Genomic DNA, 26,278 nt, shown 5'->3' on the forward strand with positions numbered 1-26,278 from the left:
GTTACCTCACAGTGACACTAAGACTAAGTGCAGTGTTCTCTGTTAAATCACAGAGACACGGCAAATGCCAAAAAAATAGGAAGAGTGGACCTGTAGCTCCTGCCCAATTACAAAAACTACAAAGCATATGCGGATGGTTACCCCAACCGCTGTCCACTAACCAACTCCACTGTTACCTCACAGAGGAAATGTAACTAATAGTGCAGCAAGTGTGTGAAAGCGAAATAATTTGAAGAGTGGACCTGTAGCTCCTGCCCAATTACAGGAACTACAAAGCATATGCGGATGGTTACCCCAACCGCAGTCCACTAACTAACACTAGAGTTACTTCACACTGATGTGGATGCAAACACACTGCAATGTAGGTAGGAAAACCATTACAGGTCATAGAGATCCCTTATTGCTATCCTCTATTACAGTTCATAGAGATAGTAATGTGTACGGAGTGTGTAGGTGCAAACCGTACTATCCGCACTGCTTAGGCTCAATGATATTCCCTGCCTGAACTCCTTGTGCTAACCACACAGAGGGAGTCAGTGAGCTCTCTATGCTAACCGCACAGACGAATTAGAGGGACACTGAGAGCAGTGAGTGTGATGACCCTGCCTAACCCAACCCGGCTCCACTAAGGTAGATGGAAGCGGGCTCTAGTGTAATACTTGTTGGTACTGAGACCCTACCTAACCCGTTCCACTAAAGTGCAAGGAAGTGGGTAGTATTGGACATCACACATGAGGCGTCTACTCCATGCATGCACCAAGAACGACTGAGCGCCGAACAGTGTGCTGCAGGGATCTTTATAGATGAAGCACCTCCCACAAGATGGAGCAGCTCTGAGCTTAATCCACCAATCATCAACAAGTTCAACAAGAATGACGTCACCCGCGGCCAATCAGCAGCCACATGTCATGGTCATGTGAGCCCATGTCAGCGATGATGTCACCTGCGGCCAATCACCAGACAGTACATCATCGTCATGTGATCACGCATCAGCGATGACGTCACTCGTGGCCAATCAGAAGCCGACACTTCATAGTGATGTGATCCCAGTTCACGACCAATCACGATCGCCATGTGGTGAGCATGCTCAGAAGGGGCAAAAGAGGACTTAGAACAAAAAGCCTGCTTGCAAGCTCGCACATGCTCAGAAGCCCCACTACAGGACTTGGCATCAGCCGCAAGAGCCTCACCGATGACCCGTAACACTAGCCTGTCGAAGGCCTTTTCCGTATCAAGGCTAAGGAGCAATCCCTCCTCTTTTTGATGGTTCAGAGCGTCAACAAGACTTATTGTTCTTTTAATGTTATCCCCCGCTTGCCTGTCCAAAACAAATCCCACCTGGTTCCCATGGATTAATAGTGGGAGAAGCATCGATAGTCTAGTGGCTAATATTCTTGCAAATATTTTTTAATCTGCATTATGCAGGGATATTGGCCGATAACTGACACAGTCAGCCGGTTCTTTACCTGGCTTCGGGATCACAGTTATGTCATGGTTAGCATGTGTGGGACAAGGATGTTTTGATATGTTTTATAGTACAAGTAAGAAAAGCCATCAGGTCCTGGTGCCTTTCCCTGTTGGAGCTCTTTGATAGTTGAAGTTAGTTCTTCAATAGTAATTGGGGTGTTGAGTGCATGCAAAACCTCAGTTCCTAATTCTGGCAGCGATCTGGCCATGAGATACTCATTAAGCAGACAATTCCTCTCTGTTACATCCACCAGAAGAGCAGAGGGTAGTGAATATAGTCTGGCATAATAGTCTCTAAAGGCATTTGCATGTTGCTGGGAATCATACATCAACTGCCCTTGTGTATCTCTAATAGCCAGAGGTGTAGACTGTGCTCTTTGTTCTCTGAGTTGTGGCGCAAGTATAGAGTGGGCTTTATTTCCCCTTTCATAGTACCGCTGCTTTGTATACACTAGCAACTTTTCTACCTTTTTGACAGCTAAATCTTTCAGCCTGTTCCTAACCTCCACTATGCACTTTCACTTAGTGTTAGAGGGGTACATGAGCATTTCTTGCTCTAGTTGAACCAATCAACTGGTGAGCTCTCAGCATTGTTCATTAGCATCTCTCTTCAAGTAGGATGCCAGGGAGATACAGTTGCCTCTCATAACTGATTAATGCGCTTCCCATAGGGTTGCTAGTGTGTAAACAATGCCACTGCTTAACTGGAAAAAATCTTCCAGCTGGTCCTGAAGTTTGGCTTGGTGCATGGGGACCTTAAAGAGGTGGTCATTTAATCTGCAATGACATATCCTCCTTGCCGAGGCAGATACACAAATGTCTAGCATAACCGGAGTATGATCCGACCATGTAATATGACCAATTTCTGAGTCTTTGGTAAGTCACAAGGCTGGAAGATTACCTAAAACGTTGTCAATTAATGTTTGTGTAGAATGCGGGTGAGAGTAGAATGTATATTGTTGAGAGGTAGGGTCCGTCACCCGCCATAAATCAAAAAGCTCGTACTTATGGACCAGAGTCCAGAAAGCCTTTGCCTGCCTGATCAGGTTTGGTCCCAGCTGTGTATTACTCAGGGGATTTCTCTCTCTTATTTCTGAAAAGGGCATATTAAAGTCCCCACCTAAAAATAATGTGGAAGGGAGTTCTTTGGTTATTTTAGCAAATACTCATTCCGAGAAAGGGATTTGTCCTGTATTTGGTGCATATATATTACAAAGAACAACTGGAGCTCCCTTAAGTGTTCCTGTCAGGATTATGTACCGACCTCCCGGATCTTTAACACATTTGGTAACTTGCAATGGACAGTTATTAGCAATGAGTATAGCTACCCCTGCTCTCTTCTTGTCACAAAGTGCTTCATACGCCGTGGGGAACCTTCTCCTAGCAAAATGGAATGAGCCAGCAATGTCATGGTGGGTCTCCTGTATAAAAGCTACAGTATGCCTGCGTTTGAGGACCTAAGTTCCTGTAAAGCTAGTCTTTGTTTGACTTTGGAGTTTAAAACCTTAACATTTATAGATACTATACGTGTTATGATTGGGATTTAGAATGAGCAAAGTCAAATATATCTTAGTGGTCTGGATCCTACCCCATCTCAGTTGCCCAGGCGTCTCCAGTCCCATAAGGTGAAACTCATCCAGGTTGCTCCATAAAGCCTTAAGAAGATGAGTGCACACCATGTCAGTTAGACAAATATAGTACAGCTTTGGAAAACACAAGAGGGAGAGGGGGGGGATGACAAACAACATAAAGATGCAGTACACACAAATATGCCAACAATAACATCACAAAATTGGTTTTCCCAGATATCAAAAACAGAAAAAAAAGGAAAAACCGTGGACGAGTATAGATATGTAATATCAAAAATGAAAATAAAGTTATCCACCTTTAGAGCCAGTCCCACTCTAGGATTTGGGAACACTCTATGGGGTCTGCAAACCCATGAGTGAAACAAGGTTCCCGAATTAGAATGAAGAAAAAAAAAAAAAAAACCAGAAAAAATTGGAAAAATTCAAAAACTTTATGCATGACTTCTCCCAACAGTCATTATTCGCAAGCACTGTTCAATGCGGCCAAAATGAACTGTTCTCTGAGCCCAAGAAGGTCACACACTCCGCCACCTATCTTCTGTGAGGGGATCCGCCCTCTTCTGGCCTGATGGAATTTGGAGATGGAGGTGATCGGCATCTTTTAGAGGTGACACGGCTCCAGACAGCAAGAGGCAGAGGTTGCATGGGGTTAATTCCCAGTTAGGCATTTTCGGTGTAGGGATCCCCAGAATTTCACAGAAATGGGGTAAATCTGCTGAGACCTTGATTGTAGCAGAGCGACCATCCCTTCTGGCTGTAAGGCTAAAGGGGAATCCCTATCTATAAAAGATCTGGTTTTCCCTAAAAGTGTCCAAGAGGGGTCTGAGCAGTCTCCTTTTTTGCAAGGTGACCCAGGAGAGTTCTGGTAGAAATTGAAGAGTGTGGCCCTCATGTTCTATGGTACGTAGTTTTCTGGCTTGTAACATGACATCTTCTTTGATTTTGTAGTCAGTGACGCAGCAGATAACGTCCCTGGGATGCACGTTTTGGTCTGAGGGCTCTGTGAACTCTATCCAGGCTTATCTTGTGAGATGGAGGCGCTTTCAAGATTTTATTGAATATGGTCTGTAGGACCGCAAATAGGTTTTCCTCTCCATTTTTTTCTGGAAGACCCCTGACTATAATATTATGGCGGCATCCCCTATTGTCCAAGTCCTCTAGGTGTCTTTGGTACTCCCAGAGGGTATCATGCTGAGCTGCCACTGTGGATTTAAGACGGGCCATATAATTTCTTGTTTCATCAAGGTTGTCTTTTGGGGTTTCAACCCTCTGGGCTATGTACTAAATGTCTTGTCTGACAGCAGCAATTTCTGATCTGCACAATTTCTCGTACCAAGTATTGCAGGTCATCTTTTGTAGTTACCTGGGCCATATAAAGTTTCCAATCTCCCACTGACATGCCCTGGGAGTCATATTCTGGGAGGGGGGCGGTACTGGACACAGATAAGTATATAGTTGCTGGCTGTGCATGCTTTGACATGGACGGAGTGGTAGATACGTGGAAATCTTCCACAGGATCATGAGCCTGCAAGAGATCTTCAGACCTTTTGTTTGCCATAAGGTTTTGTGGTTGCAAGAACTCATTCCCCTGGGCTGCCTGCCACACATCCTTTCTCCTTGCTGAGACCTGTAGGCCTTCTTCACCCTGAAAGCCTCCCTCCCCTTCCCCGGCTGTGCAGTGCAAGGGATTAGTCTCATCAGGGCCTCTCTCTCCTCCGTCCTCATCTAATGTACCTAACTGGGCTCCCTGAGCAGGCGGCGGGGGTCTCATATGAGAAGTCTTCTCCTTGCTGTGGCGCTCCAGTGCCATTTTCCCCAACATCCCGCTGCGCCGCCACCATGTTAACTGAGCACGTTCTCATTTTGCTGGAGTGCAAAAATGCGTCCAGAGGTCCTGGGGCTGAGGTAGTTGGTGGGGAAGACACCATTCCGGTCAGGGGCTTCTGCTGCAGCTGCTTCACCATCGCTGGAGCGTCAGCGGTGAGTATAGTGGAAGCAAATACCACTATTATAGCTGTGGCTACGGGGAGCTCTCTGCCATGCGTCCTATTCCATTCACTTCCAGTCCCGCCCCCCCGACCCTCTCGGTTTTAATGTTTTGGATTCTTTTCTGGCCTCGGCCAGAGATGATTACGCCCTACTTCTGGGTCTTTGCTCAGACGTAGAGATAAAGCTAATCCCTAACACAGAACCATGTAAAAAATCCCAAAAAAATTTCACTGGCGGTTTAAAATCAAACTTTTTCCCTCACACTACACCAGGTAATGTTATTGATCTTATTCAAGAACTAGTTAAAAGCGAAGTTGAGGCACTTATTTACTCTACACCTCCTAAAAATGTAACCGCAAGCGAATTAAAAGCTATTGAGGAACAAAAATAAAGAAATGATACAAATACAGTGCCTACAAGTAGTATTCAACCCCCTGCAGATTTAGCAGGTTTGATAAGATCCAAATAAGTTAGAGCCTGCAAACTTCAAACAAGAGCAGGATTTATTAACAGATGCATAAATCTTACAAACCAACAAGTTATGTTGCTCAGTTAAATTTTAATACATTTTCAACATAAAAGTGTGGGTCAATTATTATTCAACCCCTAGGTTTAATATTTTGTGGAATAACCCTTGTTTGCAATTACAGCTAATAATCGTCTTTTATAAGACCTGATCAGGCCGGCACAGGTCTCTGGAGTTATCTTGGCTCATTCCTCCATGCAGATCTTCTCCAAGCTATCTAGGTTCTTTGGGTGTCTCATGTGGACTTTAATCTTGAGCTCCTTCCACAAGTTTTCAATTGGGTTAAGGTCAGGAGACTGACTAGGCCACTGCAACACCTTGATTTTTTCCCTCTTGAACCAGGCCTTGGTTTTCTTGGCTGTGTGCTTTGGGTCGTTGTCTTGTTGGAAGATGAAATGACGACCCATCTTAAGATCCTTGATGGAGGAGCGGAGGTTCTTGGCCAAAATCTCCAGGTAGGCCGTGCTATCCATCTTCCCATGGATGCGGACCAGATGGCCAGGCCCCTTGGCTGAGAAACAGCCCCACAGCATGATGCTGCCACCACCATGCTTGACTGTAGGGATGGTATTCTTGGGGTCGTATGCAGTGCCATCCAGTCTCCAAACATCATGTGTGTGGTTGGCACCAAAGATCTCGATCTTGGTCTCATCAGACCAGAGAACCTTGAACCAGTCTGTCTCAGAGTCCTCCAAGTGATCATGAGCAAACTGTAGACGAGAATTGACATGACGCTTTGAAAGTAAAGGTACCTTACGGGCTCGTCTGGAACGGAGACCATTGCGGTGGAGTACGTTACTTATGGTATTGACTGAAACCAATGTCCCCACTGCCATGAGATCTTCCCGGAGCTCCTTCCTTGTTGTCCTTGGGTTAGCCTTGACTCTTCGGACAAGCCTGGCCTCGGCACGGGTGGAAACTTTCAAAGGCTGTCCAGGCCGTGGAAGGCTAACAGTAGTTCCATAAGCCTTCCACTTCCGGATGATATTCCCAACAGTGGAGACAGGTAGGCCCAACTCCTTGGAAAGGTTTTTGTACCCCTTGCCAGCCTTGTGACCCTCCATGATCTTGTCTCTGATGGCCTTGGAATGCTCCTTTGTCTTTCCCATGTTGACAAAGTATGAGTGCTGTTCACAAGTTTGGGGAGGGTCTTAATTAGTCAGAAAAGGCTGGAAAAAGAGATAATTAATCCAAACATGTGAAGCTCATTGTTCTTTGTGCTGAAATACTTCTTAATACTTTAGGGGAACCAAACAGAATTCTTGTGGTTTGAGGGGTTGAATAATAAATGACCCTCTGAATAAACTTTTCCCAATTTAAAAAAAAAAAAAAAAAAAAAATAACATTCTTTTTTGCTGCAGTGCATTTCACACTTCCAGGCTGATCTACAGTCCAAATGTCACAATGCCAAGTTAATTCCGAATGTGTAAACCTACTAAATCTGCAGGGGGTTGAATACTACTTGTAGGCACTGTATATGCAGAAAGAGAAAAAGGTGCTCTGTGTAGCACCCAGTGGTAAGGGTGGGATTAGTTAATGCCCGAAAGGGCTGCTCACCTGATGGGGTTGTGCACCTGATGAAGACAGCAATCAGCAGTTGAAACGCCTAGTGGCCGTTAAAGGGTTTTTAAATAAAAGGTTTGTTTGTAAGTTTTACCCACCTAGTCCTCCTGCTTCCTAGCGCTCCTATGTGACCGCCATCTTGCTATCTACAATTATACGCAGGGCAGACAATGGAGGTAACATAGTTCTCCTTAGTCAGGAATATTACATTTCAGAAGTCCATCGTCAATTGATAGACACAACTTATTCGCTCCCCTTAAAATCTGACCCAAGAGAAAAATGTAAAAATAAATTGCATTGCTTATTGAATAAGCATGTAACAGTTGGTACTGTATCCAAAAAACAAGCTCTTAAATTCTTTCCGGAATATCCTATAAGACCACACTGTTGTTTTCTACCAAAACTCCATAAGAATTTTTTCTCTCCTCCTGGCTGACTCATTGTGTTTGAGGTGGGCTCTATTACTGAGCCTTTCTCCAGATATATGGACTGGCTTTTAAGTCCCATTCTATCTCAGATTACATTGTATTTAAAAGATACTACAGATTTTATTGAACTCTTTGATTCTAATGTATGGCAAGAAAATTTTCAATTAACCTCTATAGACATGGAGAGTCTTTATACCATAATTCCTCAAGATGAAAGTATCAGTGTGGTCTCTGAGGTATTGAAGCATTTGGTTAAAAAACAAAACTTCATACAATTTGTGGTGGATTCCTTAGATTTTATTTTAAAATGTAATGCTTTTCAATTTGCAAATGATTGTAACATCCAATGCGGCAAGACCGTGATGGGTGCGCCCATCGAGTGTACCCTAGCAAACATTTTTTGGGTGACTTTGAAAATCATTTAATTTACAATACAGCTGTGAATCCCTACCTTAGGCATGTCAAACCATACTGCCGTTATGTCGATCAAATGTTATAGTATGGGACGGGACTGAAGACATGCTTTATGACATTTTTTCTCTTTAAACACCACTAATGATATGAATATGCGGATTTCATCAGTGTTCAAAGGTCATTGATTGGAATTTTTGGATGTAAGACTAAACGTTACTGATAGTCATATAACAAGATCTGTTCATAGGAAAAAAAATCTAACAACTCTCTATGACATTTCAAAAGTGCACACCCTTGGCACATAAAAAAAGAAATACCTTATTCTTGCACCTAAGAAGAATCAACAATGATCATGACACTTTTTTGAAACAAACTAAAGAATTAAAAACTAGTTTTTTAGAATGGTGTTAACCTTGTCAATGATTAGATACAGCTCTTAAGAAAGTAAGGTGTAGAGTTAAGCGCGGTTCGTGGTTCTCCAGTTCACGGTTCGAGTGATTTTGAGGGGTGTTCTAGATCGAACTAGAACTCGAGCTTTTTGCTAAAGCTCGATAGTTCTAGTTACGTTTGAGAACGGTTCTAGCAGCAAAAAGTTAAGCTAATTACTAGCTGGCTTTCCGCTGTAATAGTGTAAGTCAGGAGCGGGAACGGCGCGTTCAGATCACTGCTGCTGGGATAATGGCGATCGCCATTTTTTTTTTTCTGTTCTTCCTTCCCTCCCTAAGCGCGCGTGTAGTGGGGCAGGCCAGCATGTCAGCAAATCCCAGACACACACAGCTAAGTGGACTTTTAGCCAGAGAAGCAACGGCATGTGTGATAGGATGTCCATGTCACATGTCCCTGCATTATAAATACGGGCGTCTGGACGCCATTATCTGCCTTCTGCGTCTGGGTGTCAGTCACCGCTGGCGCAGCTCCTGTCTCCGATACTGCTGTGTACGCTCTACACACAGCGCTATACAGAATAGGGATAGAAGTTTCTTTCAGCCCTTGTAAGGGCTAATTACAGCAGGCTCAGAGCCATAGGTGACAGTCAGGTCCGTGGAAAGAGGTTTTAACAGCTACAGATAAGAGCGTCTGTGTAGCTACAGTGACCCACAACCCGGCCACTGTACCCTCCTGCCCTTTGCACACTCAAGCTCATTGTTACTAAGCCATTATACCAGCAAACACTGAGGAAACTTAGTGGCATCCTAAAAGTGGCTGTTGGACATCCATTAGTGTCCCACTAGTGCAAATCTATTTGCAGCACTTGTGCATTGCACACTCAAGCTCATTGTTACAAAGCCATTATACTAGAAAACACTCAGGAAACTTAGTGGCATCCTAAAAGTGGCAGTTGAACTTCCATTAGTGTCCCACTGGTGCAAATCTATTTGCAGCACCTCTGCATTGCACACTCAAACTCATTTTTACTAAGCTATTATACTAGCAAACTGTGCTGCTATTTTAAATGCCATAGTTTCATTGTCCGGGATAGTTATTGTTGTTTATTCTGCTGTCAATAAAGGTAGACCACCGCTGCAATCTACACCACCTCTCAATTTTTACTACCATATTTTAAGTGGACATTCTTGTCGCTAGCAAAATGACTGGCAAAATGACATGCTGGTGGAAAGGGGAACAGGCGTGTTGGAAAAGGAAAAAAAGTTTGTGTCCATGGGGAAGGTGGCAAAGCTCCATGAACATCTGCTGAAGATAGGCCATCTTCCAGCAAAAGTAAGATGTCTACTACTTTCCGTGGACAATCAGATGTGCTCCCTTTTTTACGAACACGAACAACTGGAACAAAGGAAGATGTTGCCCAAAAAAATAAAATGCTTGAATGGATCTCAAGTGGTCCAACAATTGCCCTCTCCTCCACCTCAACTACTGCATCAAAAAAACACCAGTCCTCTGAGTTGTCATCCCAATCACACTTGCTTTCTCCCAGCTCTCAAGTCACCATCCGCCCTGCACAGTATGGTGGAACAGAGATGGCTGAGTCTGCAGAGCTGTTCAGTCACACTATAGCCTGGGAATCAGAGGTCTGCTCCCAAGCTACAGTGAGTACAGACCAGGAAATGGTCTGCAGTGATGCCCAGAACCTTTGTGACTCAGATTCAGGCTCTGATGACCAAGTTCATGAGCATAATGTTGACCCTTTTTCTAAAACTACCACCTTTGAACAAGAAACATAAGATAAAACGTCAAGACTGAGCCAGGAAATATCTTAAGAATGATTTTTCACAGGTTTTATGAACTGATGAAATAAGAGTGACTCTTGATGGGCCATATGGATGGGCCAGAGGCTGATCAGTAAAAGGCAGAAAGCTCCACTCTGAATCAGACGCCTGCAAAGTGGAGGTGAGGGACTGGTATCATCAAAGATGAACCTGTGGGACCTTTCCGGGTTGCGGATGGAGTGAGGCGCGCCTGTGTTACAAAAGAAGAAGCATAAAACACACACGTTTCAAGGACAACCTCAACTCCCAGACCTACTGCCAGTTTCTGAAGACAAATTATTCAAGTAGTGGTACAGGAAGAAGTCAGTATCATTCAAAAAACCCATGATTTTCATGCAGAACAATGCTCCATCACATGCATCCAACTATTGTGCGCTGTGGCTGGCCAGTAAAGGTCTAAAAGATGAAAAAATGACATGGCCCCCTTGTTCACCTGATCTGAACCCCATAGAGAACCTGTGGTGCCTCATAAAATGTAAGATCTACAGGGAGAGAAAACAGTACACCTCTTGGAACATTGTCTGGGAGGCTGTGGTGGCTGCTGCATGCAATGTTGATCGTAAACAGCTCAAGTAGCTGACAGAATCTAAGGATGGTAGGCTGTTGAGTGTCATCATAAAGAAAGGTGGCTATATTGGTTACTAATTTTTTGGGGTTTTGTTTTTGCATACCAGAAATGTTTATTTCTAAATTTTGTGCAGTTATATTGGTTTACCTTGTGAAAATAACAAGTGAGATGGGAATACTAAGTTTAATATTAAGTTGCCTAATAAGACTGCACTGTAATGGTTACCTACACAAACAGATATCCTCCTAAGATAGCCAAATCTAAAAAAAAAACACTCCAACTGCCAAAAATCTTATGCTTTGATATTTATGAGTCTTTTGGGTTGATTGAGAATATAGTTGTTAATTAATAATAAAAAAAATTCCGCTAAAATACAACTTGCCTAATGATTCTGCACCCAGTGTACACCCTTCAAGGATTAAGGCTATGTGCACACGTGTGCTTATTGCATGCAGTTACGCTGCGTTCTGCACCGCAGCGTAACTGCATGCGTCCTGCGTCTCCTGCACAATCTATGAAGATTGTGCATGAGATGTGCGCACGTGGCGTATTAGATCGCAGCGATTCGGCTGCTGCCCGAAGCATACGTTCTAAGAAGTGACATGTCACTTCCTTCGTGCGCTTTGCATGCTGTCTATAGGGAGAGGCAGCATGCAGAGCGCACAAATTCTGCAGGCGCTTCAGAACGGAGCATTCCAGCTGCGCTCTGAAGTGGACCTTTTGGGTGCGGTGCAGAGCACACATGTGCGCACATAGCCTTAATGTATTTGTTTATTGAGTTCCTTGAACCCCCAAGGTGCTTCACAGAATTTTATAACGTTGAACAGTGATAATGAAAAAATACATTTTTTTTTAACCACAAAACTGTTGCTTAACTTCCAAATTTCCATTTTCACAAGGGTAAAAGAAAATAATGGACAGTAAAATTTGTTGTGCAATTTCCACTTAGTACGCGAATACCCCATATGTGGTTGACAACTACTTTTGAGGCACAGTGCAAAGGGAAGAAGGGAAGGAGTGCTATATTTGAGTACAGATTTAATTGGAATTATTAACAGGTGCCATGTCATATCAGAACCCCTCAAGTGTCAAAGCAGCAGAAACCCCACACAAGTGACCCCGTTTTGCAAACTGCACTCCTCATTTAGTTCATCCAGGGGTGAAGTGAAAATATTGACAATACAGGTGTGTCACATAATGTTATACTATTGGGTGGTGAACAAAAAATAATTTTATTTTTACCACTAAAATGGTATTTTAACCCCATATTTCTAGCTTTCATGAGCGGAAGAGGTAAAAAAAAAAAAGTCCTCAAAATGTGTTACACAATTTCGCTTGAAAGTGGCAATACCCCACATGTGACTATGCAGTACTGTTTGGCTGCACCACAGGGCTCGGAAGGGAAGGAGTGCCATTTGATTTTTATTATTTTTGGAGCACAGATTTTCCTATAATAGTTTGCAGACTGTATTTGCAGAGCCTGTAAGTGCCAGAACTGAATAAATCCCCTCAAGTGAACAAATTTGGCAAGTTACACCCCTCTGGGAATACGTCTACAGATGTATTGACAATTTAGTTTCTAAAAAACACCCATGGTGTTAAACTCAGAGAATGTTGCAGAATTAAAAATTGCAAATAAGTGGTTGTCATTCCCAGTACATTGTAGTGCCCATATATTGTGTGGAGGATGTGCTTCTGGAAACCTGCATCCCGTAAAGTAAGCGGGCTCTCCTCATTACAACAATGCTAAACATGTGGACATCAACTATTGGTTTAGGCTCAAAAGGGAGGTGGGCACTTTCATTATGGAGAGGGGATTTTGTTGGATTTCTTTTTTGAGGAGTAAAGCCATAGCGTTTTTCCAGAGCCATTGTGTTACCAGTAAAATGGAAGCCCCCTATATTTCTGTTAACAGATGACAGACCTGAGTGGGGACCTGGGTTTTTGTGAGTTGAGTTGAATGTTATTTGGTGGTGATTTGGGTACAGAACATTTTGGATCAGTTCACATTTATCCTGTGCTCTATGCTGAGCACTCAAATCAGAGTTTCCATCTAGATCTCCGAAACACATGATTCAGGTGGAACCTCAACGGATCCATTCACTAATGAGGCAGTAGAGTTACTCTGGACTCTGTTTGGCCTCTGTTAAGTGGTATCCATCTTTTAAAAGGTGAACAAAACTGTTGATGACCGCACTTTGGTGCACGCCTTAAAAAATGCATAAAAAGATGGACACCGCCAGACCACAGCCCAGATGGGAGTTCAAAGTGACTCATTCAGCCTTATTACAGTGAATTTTCCATTGGGAATTTTGTCTGAAACATGTTTTTTCAGAGTTTTGTTCATGATCCTTGATGTAAGCGCTAAGCATACAGTGCAGGATAAATGTGAGCTATATTGTACTGCAATCTTTGGGAGGCAGAATGAACAAATCAACAGCAGGTGAACAACTGGCTTTATTTATATTTTATGCTGTTCACCCTGCGGTATAAGTGATTAGGCGCCTTTATTTCTCCGGTCAGTGTGATTACAGCGATACCAGATTTATAGTTTTTTTAGGTTTGGCTACTATCACACTACAAAAGCTTTTTTGGCATCACTGAATTGTAAAGTCTACAGTTTTTTTATTTTTCTGCCAAAAGTCATGTGAAGGTGTTTTTCACAGGATGAGTTAGAGTTTTGGACCATATAATAATTTTTGGCCACATAATAATTACAATTTTGGACCACATAATTTTTGATCTCTTTCTATTCCACATTTTGTAAGGAAGAAACAAGAAGAAACAGAAATTCAGGAACTTTTTTTTTAATTGTCCAGACCATTTGAAATTATAAGGAGTTACCAAACTGGAAGACATTAGAGTTTACAAATCTATCTCTATGTATCTGACTCCAACACTCTGTACAGAACTTAATAATCTCAAGTGAAGCATAAGAGACAGGAATCATTTCTCATAAGTGTGTTTAATCATTATTATAAGCTAAATCAAGTTTATAAGAGCTTTAATCATTCAAGGATTCCAGCCCTTTATACCAAAGCCCAGTTACATAAAAGACTGACAGTCTTTGGGCTGAGCATCTCTTGAACAGATTATTTTAATTCCCAGACAAATGTTTAAATGCATTGTTACATCTATACGCCAAGTGGAGCCAATTTTATCTACAAGATACAACCGATTTAATCAATCTGGTGCAGAATTGAACTGGGTAGAACGTATATTGGTCACAATGGATATGAATAGTCTTTACACTAATATTCCAATCAATATGGGGGTTCGGGTCATAAAAAACATTGTCACACAGGCTAGTGAATACAATTATGCACAGATATACTTTATCAAATTGATATAATTTCTAATGTAAAAAAAAATCTATTTGGGTTTCAGATTAATCTATAGGTGCCTTTCCCTATCAAGTTCATACATTTCTTTGAAAAACAATTAGTATATCATAAGTTACTGCAACAGAATGTACTCATGGGACCACTGACCAATTGAAGAACTTTCATTACCAACTTAACTCATTCCTTCCCACCATTTTATTCTCTTGAATTTCATGAAAGGGAAATTCTTATCCTTGAAATCTTGGTGCAAGAAAAAGACAATCATCTTTCCTTTGACCTTAACACAACATCTTCCAACAAAAATGGTTTACTGATGTTTGATGGTTGGCATCCACTTGGACTAATTAAATCTCTACTTACATCACAGTATATGAGGGTTAAGAGCAGGGGCAGAAATACCATTGGTGAAATCTTGAGCCAAAGAAATAGGGCGCCCATTTCTACATCCAAAGCAAGGGCAATTTTGCATTTTTATGGGATCTTGAGCTGCAAAGGGCCCATATATTGTTCTTGCACAGGGGCCTCTTTTCTGTCTGTGTGCTCCAGTATTTAAAAAGATTGTTTCTTATGAAAGGACCTGTAGCAAGATGACCACCACATTTTAATCCATAGGGTTTTGTCGTGGGCGGAGGAGGTGCGCTGCGCTCACCCACTGCTCGGGTCCGGCTGCTGCTGCTACTGCTGCTCGGTGGTGGCTCGAGCGGTGGGCCGGATCCCGGGGCCTCAAGCGGCGCTCCTCGCCCGTGAGTGAAAAGGGGATATTGATTTTGGGGATTGGATAATGTCCGTGACGCCACCCACGGTTGTGGTGAGGTTGTGACACCACCGCTGCTCTGGACAGGGATCCCGGGAGCGATGACAAGTAGCAGCTTGGATGTTGGTTCTCCCCTCCGTTGGTAGGGGGTTGGTTGTCCCGGGGCCCGGTGATGGGGTTGGGAATGGATGGCAGGCGGGTTACGGAGCCTGGTGGGGTACAGGGTCGAGGGGGCAGCGCTGTGCCGCACGGCACGGTGGTACTCACTCAGCCAGTAATTCACACAGAGTCTCTGGTCAAACAAACGGCTGGATGGACGGGTCCCACAGGCGGCTGCGGTGTTTTTCCCCTGACCCCAGGTTGGTGGTGTAAGTCCTTTCCTGCCCCTTCGTGTATGCTCCTCCTGCACTCCGGTTTCCAGCTGGCTCCCCGGTTCGGTACCGGTGGGCCACTGCCCAGCCCCGGCTACCTACGGTTCCACCAAGACTGTCTTCCCGGCTCCTGCTGACAGCCACTACCGTCTGCCTCACTGGCTACACGAGGGACCTAGGCTCCAACCTAGGCCCCAGTCTGCGTCTGCCTCTCTGCAGACCTCTTCTCTCTTCCTCTGCCTGGACTTGACTGAGCTGGTTTTTGCCTCAGGACAGCTAGACTCCTGGGTGGGCGTCTCCATCTGCCTGACTCCGCCCACCTGGTGTGTCTGTCTGAACCCGAGGAAGAAATCAAGTCTCACTGGGGATGTTTGCTGTGAACTGCTGGGGGTGGGGGTGTGTGTGTGTTGTTACCTGTGGCCCCTGTCTTGTCCAGGGCGCCACAGTTTTGAGGAACATTTTAAATCACCATCTTTACAGCGCTAAGGAGATGCCCGGACAAGATATATAAAATCACAAGCTGTTGAAAAACAAGAATTGTACACGGCTCTGTGTGCAACCTCTATGGACAATAACTCTATACACAAGATTTTAAATAAAAACAATGCCACATCTTCTAGGAGGGTTACCCTGACAAATAAAAAACATTTCCACTTGTCCTATAGGTGTAGCAAAAATATTTGCGACGCATTTATAAGGGCAGATGAAGAAGATGTCCCTTCTTCTAATGATTCAAATCACAATCATGGGTAGTCAGCACCCAGAATTTACTTTTATTCACCTAACCATGAACTAGAAAACATTGCACCATAAAATGTGTTGTACAATTTCTCCTGAATACGCCAATACCTCATATGTGGTAAAAATCAACTGTTTTGAAAAACGGCAGGGCTCAATAGGGAAGGAGCGCCATTTGAATTTTACAGCGCAAAATTGGCTGGAATAGATAGTGGACGCCATGTTACATTTGGAAAGTCCCCAATGTGCCTTAACAGTGAATCTTCCCCAAAAGTGATCCCATTTTGGAAATAAGACCCCTCAAGGAATGTATCCAGATGTTAAGTGAGCACCTAGAACCACCAAAGGCTTCACAGAATTTTATAATGTTGAACCGTAACAATAAAAAAATACATTTTTACCACAAAACTGTTGTTTAAATGCCAAATCTTTCATTTTTACAAGGATAACAGGAGAAAAAGCACCATACAATTTGTTGTGCAATTTCTCGAGTATGCTGATACCCCATATGTGGTGGATATCTACTGTTTGGGCGCACAGCAGCACCATTTAAATTAGTGACATTTCATTTTTAAAGCACAAAATTAGCTGGAATAGATAGCAGACATCATGTCACATTTGGAGATCCCCTAATGTACCTTAACAGTGGGGCTCCCCCACAAGTGACCCCATTTTGGAAACTAGATCCCTCAAGGATTTTTTCTAGATGTTTGGTCAGCACCTTGATTCCCTAGATTTCCAATTTTCACAAGAAGAATAAGTAAAAAAGCCCCATAATATGTTACACAATTTCTCCTTAACGTGGCAATATCCAACATGTGACTATACAGTACTGTTTGGTCACACCACAAGGCTCGGGAGAGAAAGAGCACCATTTGACTATTGGAATACAGTTTTTCCTAGAATAATTTTCAGACTCCATTTGCAGAGACCCTAAATGCCAGAACAGAAGAAATCCCCTCAAGTGACCACATTTTGTAAACTATGCCACTCTGGGAATTCATGTACAGGTGAAGTGATGATTAAGTCTCTGGAAAACACTCATGGTATCAAGCGCAAAGAATGTTGCATAACTAAAAATTGCAAATAAGCCCCTGTCGTGCCCATTACATTGTAGTGCCATTACATTGTGTCCAGCTTGTGCTTCTGTACGCCTGCACTCCGTAAATTAAGTGGGCTTGCCTTTTCACAACAATGCTAAACATGTGGATGATAACTGTGGTTTAAGCACATTGTGGTGCTTAGAAGAGAGAGGGGCATTTGGATTTAGGAGTGCAGAGTTTACTGGATTTCTTTGGGGGGGATTTTGAAGCACAGGTTTAGCTGGATTTCTTTTTAAGGGTGGGAATAGCGTTTTTCCAGAGCCTTTGTGTTACCATTAAAGTCAAAGCTCCCTATTTCCATTAACAGATGACGCACCTAAGTGGAGACTTTTATTTTTGTGGGTTGAGTTGAATGCTATTTAGTGGTGATTTGGGTATAGAACATTTTGGATCAGTTCGCATTTATCCTGTGCTCTATGCTGAGCACTGACATCAGAGTTTCCATCTAGATCTCCGAAACACATGATTCAGGTGGAACCTCAATGGATCCATTCACTAATGAGGCAGCAGAGTTACTCTGGACTCCGTTTGGCCTCTGTTCAGCGGTGTCCATCTTTTCAAAGGTGAACAAAACTGTTGATGACCGCACTTTGGTGCACGCCTAAAAAGATGCATAAAAAAATGGACACCGCCAGACCACAGCCCAGATAGGAGTTCCAAGTGACTCTCTCTGCCTCATAAAAGTGAATTTTCCATTGGGAATTTTGTCTGAAACATGTTTTTTCAGAGATTAGTTCATGATCCTCGATGTAAGCGCTCAGCATAAAGTGCAGGAAAAATATGAGCTATATTGTACTGCAATCTTTGGGAGGCAGAATGAACAAATCAACAGCAGGTGAACAACTGGCTTTATTTATATTTTATGCTGTTCACCCTGCGGTATAAGTGATTAGGCGCCTTTATTTCTCCGGTCAGTGTGATTACAGCGATACTAGATTTATAATTTTTTTAGGTTTGGCTACTATCACACTACAAAAGCTTTTTTGGCATCACTGAATGTTAAAGTCTACAGTTTTTTAATTTTTTCTACCAAAAGTCATGTGAGGGCTTTTTTTCACAGGATGAGTTAGAGTTTTGGACCATATAATAATTTTTGGCCACATAATAATTAGCATTTTGTACCACATAATAATTTTTGATCTCTTTCTATTTCACATTTTGTAAGGAGGAATGAAGAAGATACAGAAATTCAGGAACTTTTTTTTTTAATTGTCCAGACCATTTGAAATTATAAGGAGACAGTTACCAAACTGGAAGACATTAGAGTTTACAAATCTATCTCTTTGTATCTGACTCCAACACTCTGTACAGAACTTAATAATCTCAAGTGAAGCATAAGAGACAGGAATCATTTCTCATAAGTGTGTTTAATCATTATTATAAGCTAAATCAAGTTTATAAGAGCTTTAATCATTCAAGGATTCCAGCCCTTTATACCAAAGCCCAGTTACAGAAAAGACTGACAGTCTCTGGGCTGAGCATCCCTTGAACAGATTATTTTAATTCCCAGACAAATGTTTAAATGCATTGTTACATCCATACACCAAGTGGAGCCAATTTTATCTACAAGATACAAATGATTTAATTAATCTGGTTCAGAATTGAACTGGGTAGAATGTATATTGGTCACAATGGATATGAATAGCCTTTACAGTAATATTCCAATCAATATGGGGGTTCGGGTCATAAAAAACATTCTTACACAGGCTAGTGAATACAATTATGCACAGATATAATTTATCAAATTGCTATAATTTCTAATGTAAAAAAAAAATCTATTTGGGTTTCAGATTAATCTATAGGTTTCTTTCACTATCAAGTTCATACATTTCTTTGAAAAACAATTAGTATATCATAAGTTACTGCAACAGAATGTACTCATGGGACCACTGACCAATTGAAGAACTTTCATTACCAACTTAACTCATTCCTTCCCACCATTTTATTCTCTCTTGAATTTAATGAAAGGGAAATTCTTATCCTTGAAATCTTGGTGCAAGAAAAAGACAATCATCTTTCCTTTGACCTTAACACAACATCTTCCAACAAAAATGGTTTACTGATGTTTGATGGTTGGCATCCACTTGGACTGATTAAATCTCTACTTACATCACAGTATATAAGGGTTAAGAGCAGGAGCAGAAATACCATTGGTGACATCTTGAGCTAAAGACGTAAGGGGGCCCATTTCTACATCCAAAGCAAGTGCAATTTTGCATTATTATGGGATCTTGACCTGCAAAGGGCCCATATATTGTTCTTGCACAGGGGCCTCTTTTCTGTCTGTGTGCTCCAGTATTTAAAAAATTGTTTCTGATGAAAGGACCTGTAGCAAGATGACCACCACATTTTAATCCATGGGGTTTTGAGGCACATTTTTAAATCACCATCTTTACAGCGCTAAGGAGATGCCCGGACAAGATATATAAAATCACAAGCTGTTGAAAAACAAGAATTGTACACGGCTCTGTGTGCAACCTCTATGGACAATAACTCTATACACAAGATTTTAAATAAAAACACTGCCACATCATCTAGGAGGGTTACCCTGACAAATAAAAAACATTTCCCCTTGTCCTATAGGTGTAGCAAAAATATTTGCGATGCATTTACTTTTATTCACCCAACCATGAACTAGAAAACATTGCACCATAAAATGTATTGTACAATTTCTCCTGAATACGCCAATACCTCATATGTGGTAAAAATCAACTGTTTTGAAAAACGGCAGGACTCAATAGGGAAGGAGCGCCATTTGAATTTTACAGCGCAAAATTGGCTGGAATAGATAGTGGACACCATGGGGCATTTGGAAAGTCCCCAATGTGCCTTAACAGTGAATCTTCCCTACAAGTGATCCCATTTTGGAAATAAGACCCCTCAAGGAATGTATCCAGATGTTAAGTGAGCACCTAGAAATACCAAGGGCTTCACAGAATTTTATAATGTTGAACCGTAACAATAAAAAAAATACATTTTTACCACAAAACTGTTGTTTAAATGCCAAATCTTTCATTTTTACAAGGATAACAGGAGAAAAAGCACCATACAATTTGTTGTGCAATTTATCGAGTATGCTGATACCCCATATGTGGTGGATATCTACTGTTTGGGCGCACAGCAGCGCCATTTAAATTAGTGACATTTAAATTTTAAAGCACAAAATTAGCTGGAATAGATAGCAGACATCATGTCACATTTGGAGATCCCCTAATGTACCTTAACAGTGGAGCTCCCCCACAAGTGACCCCACTTTGGAAACTAGATCCCACAAGGATTTTTTCTAGATGTTGGGTGAGCACCTTGATTCCCTAGATTTCCAATTTTCACAAGAAGAATAAGTAAAAAAGACCCATAATATGTTACACAATTTCTCCTTAACGTGGCAATATCCAACATGTGACTATACAGTACTGTTTGGTCACACCACAAGGCTCGGGAGAGAAAGAGCGCCATTTGACTATTGGAATAGTTTTTCCTAGAATAATTTTCAGACTCCATTTGCAGAGACCCTAAATGCCAGAACAGAAGAAATCCTCTCAAGTGACCACATTTTGTAAACTATGCCACTCTGGGAATTCATGTACAGGTGTAGTGACGATTAAGTCTCTGGAAAACACTCATGGTGTCAAGCGCAGTGAATGTTGCATAACTAAAAATTGCAAATAAGCCCCTGTCGTGCCCATTACATTGCAGTGCCCTTACATTGTGTCCAGCTTGTGCTTCTGTACGCCTGCACCCCGTAAATTAAGTGGGCTTGCCTTTCTACAACAATGCTAAACATGTGGATGATAACTGTGGTTTAAGCACATTGTGGTGCTTAGAAGAGAGAGGGGCATTTGGATTTAGGAGTGCAGAGTTTACTGGATTTCTTTGGGGGGGATTTTGAAGAACAGGTTTAGCTGGATTTCTTTTTAGAGGGGGAATAGCGTTTTTCCAGAGCCTTTGTGTTACCATTAAAGTCAAAGCCCCCTATTTCCATTAACAGATGACGCCCCTAAGTGGAGACTTTTATTTTTGTGGGTTGAGTTGAATGCTATTTAGTGGTGATTTGGGTATAGAACATTTTGGATCAGTTCGCATTTATCCTGTGCTCTATGCTGAGCACTGACATCAGAGTTTCCATCTAGATCTCCGAAACACATGATTCAGGTGGAACCTCAATGGATCCATTCATTAATGAGGCAGCAGAGTTACTCTGGACTCCGTTTGGCCTCTGTTCAGCGGTGTCCATCTTTTCAAAGGTGAACAAAACTGTTGATGACCGCACTTTGGTGCACGCCTAAAAAGATGCATAAAAAAATGGACACCGCCAGACCACAGCCCAGATAGGAGTTCCAAGTGACTCTCTCTGCCTCATAAAAGTGAATTTTCCATTGGGAATTTTGTCTGAAACATGTTTTTTCAGAGATTAGTTCATGATCCTCCATGTAAGCGCTCAGCATAAAGTGCAGGATAAATTTGAGCTATATTGTACTGCAATCTTTGGGAGGCAGAATGAACAAATCAACAGCAGGTGAACAACTAGCTTTATTTATATGTTATGCTGTTCACCCTGCGGTATAAGTGATTAGGCGCCTTTATTTCTCCGGTCGGTGTGATTACAGAGATACTAGATTTATAGTTTTTTTAGGTTTGGCTATTATCACACTACAAAAGCTTTTTTGGCATCACTGAATATTAAAGTCTACAGTTTTTTAATTTTTCTACCAAAAGTCATGTGAGGGCTTTTTTCACAGGATGAGTTAGAGTTTTGGACCATATAATAATTTTTGGCCACATAATAATTAGCATTTTGTACCACATAATAATTTTTGATCTCTTTCTATTCCACATTTTGTAAGGAAGAATGAAGAAGATACAGAAATTCAGGAACTTTTTTTTTTAATTGTCCAGACCATTTGAAATTATAAGGAGACAGTTACCAAACTGGAAGACATTAGAGTTTACAAATCTATCTCTATGTATCTGACTCCAACACTCTGTACAGAACTTAATAATCTCAAGTGAAGCATAAGAGACAGGAATCATTTCTCATAAGTGTGTTTAATCATTATTATAAGCTAAATCAAGTTTATAAGAGCTTTAATCATTCAAGGATTCCAGCCCTTTATACCAAACCCCAGTTACATGAAAGACTGACAGTCTCTGGGCTAAGCATCCCTTGAACAGATTATTTTAATTCCCAGACAAATGTTTAAATGCATTGTTACATCCATACACCAAGTGGAGCCAATTTTATCTACAAGATACAACCGATTTAATCAATATGGTTCAGAATTGACCTGGGTAGAATGTATATTGGTCACAATGGATATGAATAGCCTTTACAATAATATTCCAATCAAGATGGGGGTTCGGGTCATAAAAAACATTCTTACACAGGCTAGTGAATACAATTATGCACAGATATAATTTATCAAATTGCTATAATTTCTAATGTAAAAAAAAAATCTATTTGGGTTTCAGATTAATCTATAGGTGCCTTTCACTATCAAGTTCATACATTTCTTTGAAAAACAATTAGTATATCATAAGTTACTGCAACAGAATGTACTCATGGGACCACTGACTAATTAAAGAACTTTCATTACCAACTTAACTCATTCCTTCCCACCATTTTATTCTCTCTTGATTTTCATGAAAGGAAAATTCCTATCCTTGAAATCTTGGTGCAAGAAAAAGACAATCATCTTTCCTTTGACCTTAACACAACATCTACCAACAAAAATGGTTTACTGATGTTTGATGGTTGGCATCCACTTGGACTGATTAAATCTCTACTTACATCACAGTATATAAGGGTTAAGAGCAGGGGCAGAAATACAATTGGTGAAATCTTGAGCCAAAGACGTAAGGGGGCCCATTTCTACATCCAAAGCAAGTGCAATTTTGCATTATTATGGGATCTTGAGCTGCAAAGGGCCCATATATTGTTCTTGCACAGGGGCCTCTTTTCTGTCTGTGTGCTCCAGTATTTAAAAAGATTGTTTCTTATGAAAGGACCTGTAGCAAGATGACCACCACATTTTAATCCATGGGGTTTTGAGGCACATTTTAAATCACCATCTTTACAGCGCTAAGGAGATGCCCGGACAAGATATATAAAATCACAAGCTGTTGAGAAACAAGAATTGTACACGGCTCTGTGTGCAACCTCTATGGACAATAACTCTATACACAAGATTTTAAATAAAAACACTGCCACATCATCTAGGAGGGTTACCCTGAAAAATAAAAAACATTTCCTTTTGTCCTATAGGTGTAGCAAAAATATTTGCGACGCATTTATAAGGGCAGATGTAGGTCCCTTCTTCTAATGATTCAAATCACAATCATGGGTAGTCAGCACCCAGAATTTACTTTTATTCACCCAACCATGAACTAGAAAACATTGCACCATAAAATGTATTGTATAATTTCTCCTGAATACGCCAATACCTCATATGTGGTGAAAATCAACTGTTTTGGAAAACGGCAGGGCTCAATAGGGAAGGAGCGCCATTTGAATTTTACACCGCAAAATTGGCTGGAATAGATAGTGGACGCCATGTTACATTTGGAAAGTCCCCAATGTGCCTTAACAGTGAATCTTCCCTACAAGTGATCCCATTTTGGAAATAAGACCCCTCAAGGAATGTATCCAGATGTTTAGTGAGCACCTAGAACCACTAAGTGCTTCACAGAATTTTATAATGTTGAACCGTAACAATAAAAAAATACATTTTTGCCACAAAACTGTTGTTTAAATGCCAAATCTTTCATTTTTACAAGGATAACAGGAGAAAAAGCACCATACAATTTGTTGTGCAATTTCTCGAGTATGCTGATACCCCATATGTGGTGGATATCTACTGTTTGGGCGCACAGCAGCATATTTAAATTAGTGACATTTAAATTTTAAAGCACAAAATTAGCTGGAATAGATAGCAGACATCATGTCACATTTGGAGATCCCCTAATGTACCTTAACAGTGGAGCTCCAACACAAGTGACCCCATTTTGGAAACTAGATCCCTCAAGGAATTTTTCTAGATGTTGGGTGAGCACCTTGATTCCCTAGATTTCCAATTTTTACAAGAAGAATAAGTAAAAAAGCCCCATAATATGTTACACAATTTCTCCTTAACGTGGCAATATCCAACATGTGACTATACAGTACTGTTTCGTCACACCACAAGGCTCGGGAGAGAAAGAGCGCCATTTGACTATTGGAATACAGTTTTTACTAGAATAATTTTCAGACTCCATTTGCAGAGCCCCTAAATGCCAGAACAGAAAAAATCCCCTCAAGTGACCACATTTTGTAAACTATGCCACTCTGGGAATTCATGTACAGGTGAAGTGCCGATTAAGTCTCTGGAAAACACTCATGGTGTCAAGCGCAGTAAATGTTGCATAATTAAAAATTGCAAATAAGCCCCTATCGTGCACATTACTTTGTAGTGCCCGTACATTATGCCCAGCTTGTGCTTCTGTACGCCTGCACCCCGTAAATTAAGTGGGCTTGCCTTTCTACAACAATGCTAAACATGTGGATGATAACTGTGGTTTAGGCACATTGTGGTGCTTAGAAGAGAGAGGGGCATTTGGATTTAGGAGTGCAGATTTTGCTGGATTTCTTTGAGGGGGATTTTGAAGCACAGGTTTAGCTGGATTTCTTTTTAGAGGGGGAATAGCGTTTTTCCAGAGTCTTTGTGTTACCTTTAAAGTCAAAGCCCCCTATATTTCCATTAACAGATGACGCACCTTAGTGGAGACTTGTGTTTTTGTGTGTTGAGCTGAATGCTATTTAGTGGTGATTTGGGTACAGAACATTTTGGATCAGTTTGCACTTATCCTGTGCTCTATGCTGAGCACTCACATCAGAGTTTCCATCTAGATCTCCGAAACACATGATTCAGGTGAAACCTCAACGGATCCATTCACTAATGAGGCAGCAGAGTTACTCTGGACTCCGTTTGGCCTCTGTTCAGCGGTGTCCATCTTTTCATAGGTGAACAAAACTGTTGATGACCGCACTTTGGTGCACTCCTAAAAAGATGCATAAAAAAATGGACACAGCCAGACCACAGCCCAGATGGGAGTTACAAGTGACTCCCTCTGCCTCATTAAAGTAAATTTTCCATTGGAAATTTTGTCTGAAACATGTTATCAGATTTACACATAATCCTCGATGTAAGTGCTCAGTGTAGAGCGCAGGATAAAAATGCACCCTGTCATACTGCGATCTTTTTATCCTTTAGAGGCAGAATGAACAATTAAATAGTGCTTGAAGAATTGGCTTTACTTCTTATGTCGTTCACCTTGCGGTATAAGTGATTTGGTGGCTTTATTCCTTTGATCAGTACGATTACAGAGATATCCGATTTATATCGTTTTTTTAGGTTTTGTTAGTATCAAACTAAACATTTTTTTCTTTTTTTTTATAAAATAAAGGTTTATTTTATCACAGAATTTTGATGGCCATATTTTTTTTTTTATTTTTCAGAGTCATGTGAGATTGTTTTTTGAGGAGTTTTTATTGCCACCTTTTGGGCCAAATATTTTTTTGATCGCTTTCTATTCTGCTTTTTGTGACGCAGAATCAAGAAACAGCAAATCAGGAAATGCTATTTGTTTTTTACACCATTCATTATACTGTAAGGGCTCATGCGTACTTTGCGTATTTGCATGCATTTGCGCTGCGTTTAGCACTGCAGCATAGATGCATGCGTCCTGCGTACACAGCTCAATCTATGAAGATTGTGCATGATACGTGCGCAGGATGCTTTTATGAACGCAGCAATTTGGGTGCTAAAATTTTGACCCAAATCCGTGCGTTCATAAAAGCAGCATGTCAATTATTTGTGTGTTCTGGATGCAGCTCCCACTCTGTCTATGGTGGGAGCAGCATCCCGAGCGCATGAAATTGGCTTTTTTTAACAAAAAAACTGCATTCATTATACAGTGTTTCTGCAGCGATTTGACGCACACATGTGCTGTCAAATCGCTGCAGAATATTCTGCAGTTACATGCGCATGAGCCCTAAGGCTATGTGCCCATGGGAGCTCGTACCTGCGGATATATCCGCAGGTACGGCCGCAGGTTTACTGCAGCTGCCCACCGGCATCCGCAGCTATTTTTAGCTGCGGTAGTATAGCGGAATAGCTGCAGTAAACCTGCAGACTTTCATGCGATTTCCGCAGGGAATTCCGCA

The sequence above is a fragment of the Anomaloglossus baeobatrachus genome, chromosome 2 (genome assembly GCF_048569485.1).
Source record: "Anomaloglossus baeobatrachus isolate aAnoBae1 chromosome 2, aAnoBae1.hap1, whole genome shotgun sequence".
In the NCBI taxonomy this organism is placed as follows: Eukaryota; Metazoa; Chordata; class Amphibia; order Anura; family Aromobatidae; genus Anomaloglossus; species Anomaloglossus baeobatrachus.